The 9,322-nt window shown below is 37.8% G+C and overlaps 1 pseudogene; it reads right to left on the bottom strand.

Moving 5' to 3' along the window:
• Positions 1-2,957: 2,957 nt before the first annotated feature.
• Positions 2,958-7,838, bottom strand: LOC114624501 (annotated as a pseudogene).
• Positions 7,839-9,322: the final 1,484 nt, after the last annotated feature.

The raw sequence follows: 9,322 nt of genomic DNA, 5'->3' as shown, positions 1-9,322 counted from the left end.
CATCAAACTGGTCTGGGCACTGTATGTATAATAACTCACTTTGTTACATGCAGCTCATAAACTGAGAAACAGAAGAAAGTGACACTATTATAATACTCATAATCACTCAATACTAGGTTATACAATAAGGTGCATGCCTAAGTAGTCTCAAACTCAGTCTTATTTTTTGACAAATCCTCTGTAACCTTGGTTATATTTCTTTCTGTTCTTTGCTTTCTCTCTGTATACAATGAAAGTAAGCTAGCTCCTATCAGCATGCATTTCTTGGCATCCACAATAGTCTCTGGGTTTGGTGACTGTATATAGAATGGATTCCCAGGTGGGGCTGTCTTTGGATGGCCTTTCCTTTAGTCTCTGCTCCACACTTCTTCTCTGTATTTGCTTCCATGAGTAGCTTGTTCCTTTTTCTAAGAAGGACCGAAGCACCCACACTTTGGGCTATCTCCTGAGAGGCTCTGCCAGAGTCTGACAAATACAGAGGTGGATGCTCACAGTCAACCATCGGACTGAACAAGCGGTCCCCAATGGGGTCCCCAATGGAAGAGTTAGAGAAAGGACTGAAGGAGCTGAAGGGGTTTGCAACCCTATAGGAAGAACAATAATATCAACCAACCAGACCTCCCAGAGCTCCCAAGGACTAAACCATCAACCAAAGAGTATACATGGAGTGACTCATGGCTCCAGCTGCATATGTAGCAGAGGATGGCCTTGTTAGGCATCAGTGGAGGGAGAAGCCCTTGGTCCTGTGATGGCTCAATGCCCCAGTATAGGGTAATTCGAGGGTGGGGAAACACCTTCATAGAAGTAGGGGAGGGGGATGGGACAGGGGGTTTCGGGGGTACTGGGAAATGTACATTAAGAAAATATCAAATAAAAGGGGGGAGGAGAAAGTAAGTTAGACTGGTACAGAGACCTGTACGCTGTGCTTTGCTGAGCTCTGCTGTTTCACAGAGATATCTGGGAAAGAGACCGAGCAATTACCAAGGCTGTCTTAGAGTTTTACTGCTGTGAACAGACAACATGGCCAAGGCAGCTCTTATAAGAACAACATTTAATTGGAGCTGGCTTACAGGTTCAGAGGTTGAGTCTATTATCACCAAGGCAGGAGCATGGCAGTACCCAGGCAGGAGATGCTGAGAGTTCAACATCTTGTTCTGAAGGCAAACGGGAGAAGACTAGTTTCTAGGCAGCTAGGAGGAGAGTCTTAAAGACAACACGCACAGTGACACACCTACTCCAATAAGGTCATACCTCCTAATAGTGCTACTCCCTGGGCCAAGCATATAAAAAACACCACAAATGCCTTAACTCTTCTAGCTTGTTTTCAAACCAGACGAGATCTCCTTTTTACCTGTTTTACATATCAGAGTTCCCCTACTTCAAAAATATATTTAAATGATAAAGCAAATCAGTTTTAGACATCTTGGAGAATGGCATCTTGTCATTATGGGATTTACCTGTATTAAACATTAGTCTATAGGTCACTCACTAAATAGAGGCTTTTAGTTATAGAGGATTTTAGATTTGCTCCACACTACTGACAACTTTGTATAGGTTTCCACATGAATTCATTTGTACACTATACATTATCTTTATCTCTTTCTCATCAGGACATCAGTTCTAATTATTTTTTCCTGATTTTAGCACCATTTAAAATCTTTACCTCTATATCAATTGTTCCACAAACCCTGTATACTCTTTTGACTCTTAGGGTCATAACACAATTTTTAGTGAAGTAAATTGCAACATTTATTGGTCAGGGACCACCAAAATTTTATTGCTCTGATATACCACAGTTTATTCTAAAGTTCAAACTTTGTTTGTATTCAGATATACTCAGTACTTCTGAGAACTAAGGTTGTGTTAAGGGTAGTTAAACATGGAGCTGTGTGAACACACAGAATATTTTTAAAAATAATGGGAATGGAAGAAACAGGGGAAAATCATATGCCAATTGTTCTATCTTGAACTATACCTAAGGTCCTCATATTTTACTTTTATTTCCTTATGACTTGTGAGATAAGAAGGTCCTCCTATGTGCAGGAAGACAAGATTCTTCTCCATTTGGAAAACTTTTAAGCCCAGTAAAATAGTGGTCTGAAGTGGAAGTTTCTCAATATGTTAGGTGATACAGACCTATGTGTTGTTTTGCTAAGGCAAGACTAAGGAGGCTAAGGAGGACATGTGATGTTTGGAGAGACCATACAAAGGACTCAACAGACAGTGATGGTGCACTTGCATAGCTAGCCTTCCAATGATTACTGGTCCTGAATCTTCATCTTCACCTTTGCTGTCTTCACTTCATTGAGAAATGCACTCCAGAGAACTTCTGGCATCCAGGCCTGCTTCAGTAGAGGCCTGGCTGTTTCTGCTGGATCATGCCACCACTGCTGATTTGTGTTTGCTATCCTGACACTACTGAACTGGACTGCTGGTATCCTAACAAATGGAGATTGGAATCACCCCAAGGAACTTCTTCTAAACAGGCCCACATCCCCTTGTTCTATTTACCATCTTTTCTCCCTTACCTTTGGATGGTGGGCTTGAAGCAGGCTCGAAGTGTTTGAGAACCCTTATTAAAAGTAGGTTTTTAAAAAACTAAGCCTACAGTGATCTGACATCATTTTAGCATATCCATGAATTATGACTATGTTTGGAGTAATTTCTATTAGCTATAATTCAAATCTCATGGGAGAAAATCAATTGAAAACTGTAGGTATTATTTTAATGACAATAAAGTAGCTTCACATAGGTGCCACATGCATTTTACCTGACAGTATATATGTTCCATATTTGATAATTCTCTTTTTTTTTTTAAGTTTTCATCCTTAATGAAATGACTTTGGAAATAACATATATTTCCATGACACCAGTACTAGTCTTTGGAATCACAGCAAGATACACAGAATTACATCCGTAATTACTATGAATGCCAACATTTCAGGCAGTAATTTCTGTTACATGGCAAACAAGGTCAAGAACTCAACCATCAAACAAAAGAAACCCATAGCTTCAGACAAGGCAAATCCCAGGATAGCGTATGAGAACAGCTGCTGCTTCAGTGAAGGGTTTCTGGCATAACCAATGATAAGACTGCCAAAGACTGTTCCCATACCAGCACCAGAACCAGCAACTCCTACTGTTGCAGCACCTGCACCAATGAATTTGGCAGCAGTATCAAGTCTCTGCTGATTACACTGGTCTGAAACTCCCTTCGGATCAGCTGACACATACCATTCTGGGCCCCATTAAATACTGTAGAGCCCTCTCCAGTCTTAGTCTCTGGTCGAGATAGCACTGATGCAAAAATTGGTCTATATGCAACTCTGGATCCAGCTCGGATCAGAACAGGGGTGCGGGCGAGTGTTACTTCATAATAAAGTAGTGGGTGACTTTCTCTGGGTTACTAACATCTGGCATGGTCATAAATATGCTCAACATAGCAACATCTTATCATAAAGCCAGAGCCAACATGGGGCAGCAAACTTTAGTGTTATACATATAAATAAAGGATAGACTGACTGCAAAGTGACCACTTTGAGGACTTTCTAGTTGTACTTTTATATTTCCTTTATTTCCATTGTATCATTGGACCATCACATAAAAATTGTTGCAATGCTTTTCTGGTTCTGTAAAAAGAATACTGTCCTTCCAATTGAAGAAGATATAGGTGTCAATTACCCCTTCAACTTTAATTTTCCTAGAGAAATGTGATACTTTTCCATTCACTCAGAAAAACTGATCACCAATTTTTTAACATATTATTTCCTTCAAAAGTATCTGCCTACCATGACTCTTTTTGAAGTTCTGGAATGCTTTATAAAATAAAGTAGAAAATGAAGCATTCAGTCTAAGAATTTTAAAAAAGATAGTTATTTCTTAATTAGAGTGTGAATCACAGAAGCTAAAGCGACTGAGATGTCAGCTTTTTATAAACATGATTATTTTCTAATGCTAAAATTTTTCTTCATTTTCTGTCTGTCGCTTTTACTTTATTTTTAGTATTTTTTCTTTTCACAATTATAGTGTTTCATATTTGTTAAAACTAACAAGAAAAAGTGATTATTTTTCTGTCCAAGATTGGCCTGAATGGAATGGAATAGCAGTTTCCTTTGATGTGAATTCAAAAAAGCATACGAAAGAGAAATTATTACAATCTATAATCCTGTCATTTAAAAACCTTCCCCCCCCCAGAATTAATCTCTACTCCAACTCTGGAAATTGTGTTTTATATAATTAGAGGGGTTATTTGCTTGGCAAATTCATCAAAAGCTGCTACTGGACCCCAAAGGATTAAACTGTCTTTCTGTTCACTGGTAGATACTACTCTACATTTCATTTCCAGTGATCCATTATTCGGCCAATAAAAATGGGGAAAAATGACGCCAAACTATGTTTTCTCTCAGATTTATAGCAATAGTTGATATCATTAAACATACCAAAGTACATTGCTACTCTTTATACTTCAACTTATGAAAATGAGAAAAATTCAGAGAAAGAATAATTTTGCAAATTATTATAAGCCGCTGAAGAAATTTAGGGCATCATAACTTAGAAGGAATGCACATTTTATTTCCTAGACTCACGATGCTTATAATACACATGAGTCTTCATATATATTGGCAGACTAAGTTTAGTTTGGCTAACATTTATTACTGTTAAGAGTGAGTTTTATTGTCACATAATACATAACAACACCTGGCATCATTTTCTCTCAGAATTATTTTACTTTTGAAATTTGTCTTCTACTGACTCTCTCTGGTCTAGTGTGCTGGCTGATTTGATTTAAACTAGACACAAACTAGGATACTGTGAGAGAAGGAAGCCTTAAATGAGAAAATGCCTCCATAAGATCAGGCTGTAGGCACCCTTGCAGAATATTTTCTCAATTAGTGATTGATAGGAGAGGTCCCAGGCCATTGTGGGTGTTGCCACATCTGGACTGGTGGTCCTAAGTTCTATAAGAAAGTAGGCTGAACAATCCATGGGGATCAAGCCAGTAAACATCACTTCTCCATGGCCTCAGCATCAGCTCCTTCCTTCAGGTTCCCACCCAATTTGAGTTTCTGCATTGACTTCCCTCAATGGACTTGAGGTATGTTAGTTGAATAAACTGTTTTCTCCACAAGTTGCTTTTGATCATGGTGTCACAGCAATAGTAACACTAAGATAGCTGGGTATGTAGGCAAATGGCCAGGTTTGAGGGAGGGAGAGAGGGAGGGAGAGAGGGAGAGAGAGAGAGAGAGAGAGAGAGAATACCAAGAAAACATAGTCATCAGAGGAATATTAACCCCCTAAATAGGCAAAAGATCTGAGAAATTAGAACCAAAGACTAAGCTTAATTGTGTAATTTAAGGTTTTGAAATTTAGGATGGTATTTATTTATGTCATTATGCCTAGTCTCTGACAACCTCTTTGCTGTATCTGTAATGTTCACTGTTGTATTTTTCACATTTATACCAAAATATGTCCAAATGTGCTGACCATATAAACTTGGAATGTTAGAGATTTATTATGAACATTCCAGGCTTACATTTTTCTAAGAGCCTGCTCTGTTTCTTATCAGCATTTCAGAAAAACCCACACATGCATGCCTACATCTTCTCCAAACTAAAACAAAACAAATAATCAGGCACGAAGGAAGCAGGCCAATGCATGTAGTTTTGATTGTCTCCCCATGGATATTGATCAAATCAACACAGCTGTGACAGTCTCCTAATGGAAACAACAAGGCATTTGGGAAAAAACATCTTTGAATTTTGTAGGCTGTATTTGGCTGAGTGGCCTCTGGAAAACTTAACATATTTGAGGCTTATTTACTTAAACCATAAAATGACAAAATAAAACAGATTTTATAGAGCTATTGGAAGGATTTGAGATGAGATAAACTGTAGAAGTGGCATATCATTTGACAGCAGTTGTTCGGCAACACGGATGCATTTTGAAAACATTAGTGCAGTAAACTAGGTCACAAAAGAGACAATGCTATAAAGTTCCATCTATATGAGTTTTTAAAGCAGGGAAACTCATACACAGAAGTAGAATTGTGGTCATTAAGGGGTGGAGCAAGGAGGAAAGTGGAATTGTTCAACAATAGGCTTTTATTTTTGGTTTTGTACTACTGGGCATTGAACATAGAGGCTCAAACATACTGAGCAAGTGTTATTCACTGAGCTATGTTCCCAGCCCAAGCATTGTTCAATGGGGACAGAGTTTCAGTTTTAAAGAAGTATAGTGTGCATACTTAAAGTAGTTAATGAAAAATTTAATGCTATGGTTTTTTAAATAATTTTTTGAAATTAAGATTATTACATTATTTCTCGATCCTTTTCCTCTTTCTAACCCCTCCCTCACATTGCCCCATGCATAATGCTACCTGTAAGTATATACAGGTCTGGCCACTTGGTATTAGATAGCCAAGGGGTTCTTCCCTGGGAAAGATAATTTATTCCTGGGAATGGCTGCACCATTCACCAGTTGCTAGGAGTTGAGGCTTTCCTCCTTCCACATTAGCATACCCATTAGTAACATGCTCAGCTATTGTTTAGGCAGCCAGGCTGATGATACTTCACGGGTGTAGCCTCTCTGGTATTGGAGATGTGGAGACAACATCTCACACCAGATTTCCTGTTCCTTTGGCTTGTACAATCTTTATTCCGCTTTGCTGATGATCCCTGAGCCTTGGGTGTAACAATTGTGCTGTAGACATATCAGTTGAGACTGGAAACCACATGCTATCGTGTTCTCTGTACTTGTCTTAGTTGTGGTTTCTAGTAATAGTACCCATCTGTGCAGAGATGAGGGTAAGAACTACTCCCATCTCTGTGTGTAAGGTTAAATATTTAGAATGTAACTAGGGATTATACTGGTTTAGTAAAGTGGTGGTTGTAGGCGCTCCTCAAAGATCCATGACTTCACTAGCTCTGAGTAGTTGGCTAGGTTTCCAACACCAGGCATGATTTCCCCCCTTTTGAACAGGCTTTAAGACCACTTAGAGACCTGTTGGTTAATACCAAGATATACATGCCACTTTTGGATCTTCAGAGTTTTCATGCTATTTTGGTCATTGTTGTAGTTCATAGACAGATAATGCTATTTGTTGCTGCCTTCTTGAAAACTGGCATGGTGACTTTGGTAGGTACCATGAAAGCTGATCCTCAGGGAGAACACTTTCAGGTCAGATCCAGCTTAGGTCTTTTGGATCCTGTGTCTGAAGTTCATGATTTCTTCAGCTATAGGGACTTAACTTTAACTTCAGAGAAGAAATCAGGGACAACAGCAACAGCCTATATGGTTTTGGGAATTTCTTCCACAATCCTGATCAATAACTCAAAAGCAAATTTCTAATGCCTGGTGTTGGGGTTTTTGTTAGATAGTCTAGATTAGATGATGGCTCTTGGAAGAAGTATTGTCAGCCCAAATGGGGAGAGTTAATTTAAATAGTATATGTATACATAGATTTACATATATTATGTATCATTTTAGATAACAATATGATCCCTTATAATTTTAAGATATCATTACTGTTACCCTATTCACCTCCAATCTTTTTCTAAATTTATCTTTCTCCATCTACATAATTAAAGACTTCCTCCGTTTTTCTGCATTTCCCCTTCAAATCTCTTATTCCAATCCATGGTCCTCTTTTAATTTCCTTATTTCTGCAATTACTCCATGTTGTATCTGATGACTTAGGGAAGATAGATGAGAAAGAACATGCATTGTTTACCTTTCTGGGTCAGGGTTACCTCACTCAATATCATCATTTCTAGTTCCAACTCTTTACCTGCACATTTCATTATTTCCTTTGTCATTACAGCTGAATAGTAGTAGTCCATAGTGTATGTGTACTATATTTTGTTATCCATTAATTACCTGATGGTCATTTGGAATGTTCCTATACCCTAGCTATTGTGAATAGAGAAGCAGTGAACATGACTTAATGAGTATCTGTGGAGTAGGATGTCAAGTTCTTTAGGCATAATGCCAAGAAGTAGCATAGCTAAGTCAGATGATTTATTTTTTAGCTTTTTGAGAGTTTGCCACACTGATTTCCACAGTGAGAAGACCAACTTACAGTTCCCCAATAGTGAAAGAGGGTTCCCTTTTTCTTACATTCTCTCCAGCATTTCTTATTGGTTGGTTATTTTGTTGATCTTTGCTATTCTAACTATGGTAAGATGGAATCTTCAAAGTTGTTTGACTTGCATTTCCCTAATTGCTAGAAAGATAAACATTTTTGAGACAGATCTTAGCTGTCTTTATTTCCTCTTTTGAGAACTCTTTGTTCAGAGCCCTAGCCCATTTATGAATGGGTCATTTTTTCAGTTTGTTTTTTGAGTTCTTCGTATATTCTGGATATTACTCCTCTGCCAGATACAAAGATTCTCACTCTGTGGGCTACCTCTTTACTCAATTGTTTCTTCAGCTGTGCTTTTTAGTTTTATGAGTCCCATATGTCAATTGCTGTCCTCATTTCCTGAACAAATGAGATCCTGTTCAGAAAGTCCTTTCATACACCTATATTGTATAGGGTAGTGATTGTTTTCTTCTATCAGTTTCATTATTTCAGGTTTCACATTTAAGGCTCAGGTCCATTTGGAGTTAGTTTTTGTGCAACATGATAGATATTGGACATGGTTCCATCCTCTATTAGTTGACAACTATTTTTCCTAGCACCATTTGTTAAAGATGCTGTTTGTCCCCAGTGTACATTTTTTGGCATTTTGGTTGAATATTAGATGGTCATAGTTACACATATTCATGTTTGTGTCTTAAATTTTGTTTCACTTATCTACATACCTGTATTTGTGCCACTACCAAATTGTTTTTATTACTATGGCTCTATAATATATCCTTCCAGCATTTCTCTTTTTTCAGTGTTATTTTGGGTATTCAGGGTCTTTCCTGGTTCTATATGAATTTTAGGATAGCTTTTTCCTATTTCTGTGAAGAATAAGATGGAGATTTTGATTGGGAGTGCATAGAATCTATATATGGGTTTTCATAGAAAGCCATTTTTACATTCTACCAATCTGTGAGGGTAGGGTGTCCTTCTGTTTTCTAGTGTCTTTATCTCTTCCTTCAGAGATTTAAATTTTTTTATTATGGAAGTCTTTTGCCTCATTGGTTAGGCTTACTCCTAGATATTTTATTTTCTTTGAGGCTATTGTGATTGGGAGTGTGTTCATTATATCTTTGTTTGTTGGTGGTGTATAGAAAAGGTATTGATTTTTGCAAGTTGCTTCTGTATCCTGCCATGTTGGTGAAATTGTTGATTATTTCTAGACTTTTTCTGGTAGAATTTTTGGGATTTCTTGTG

This window comes from Grammomys surdaster, unplaced genomic scaffold (assembly GCF_004785775.1).
Source record: "Grammomys surdaster isolate TR1022 unplaced genomic scaffold, NIH_TR_1.0 207, whole genome shotgun sequence".
NCBI lineage: Eukaryota > Metazoa > Chordata > Mammalia > Rodentia > Muridae > Grammomys > Grammomys surdaster.
This window is presented reverse-complemented; position numbering and strand designations above follow the sequence as displayed.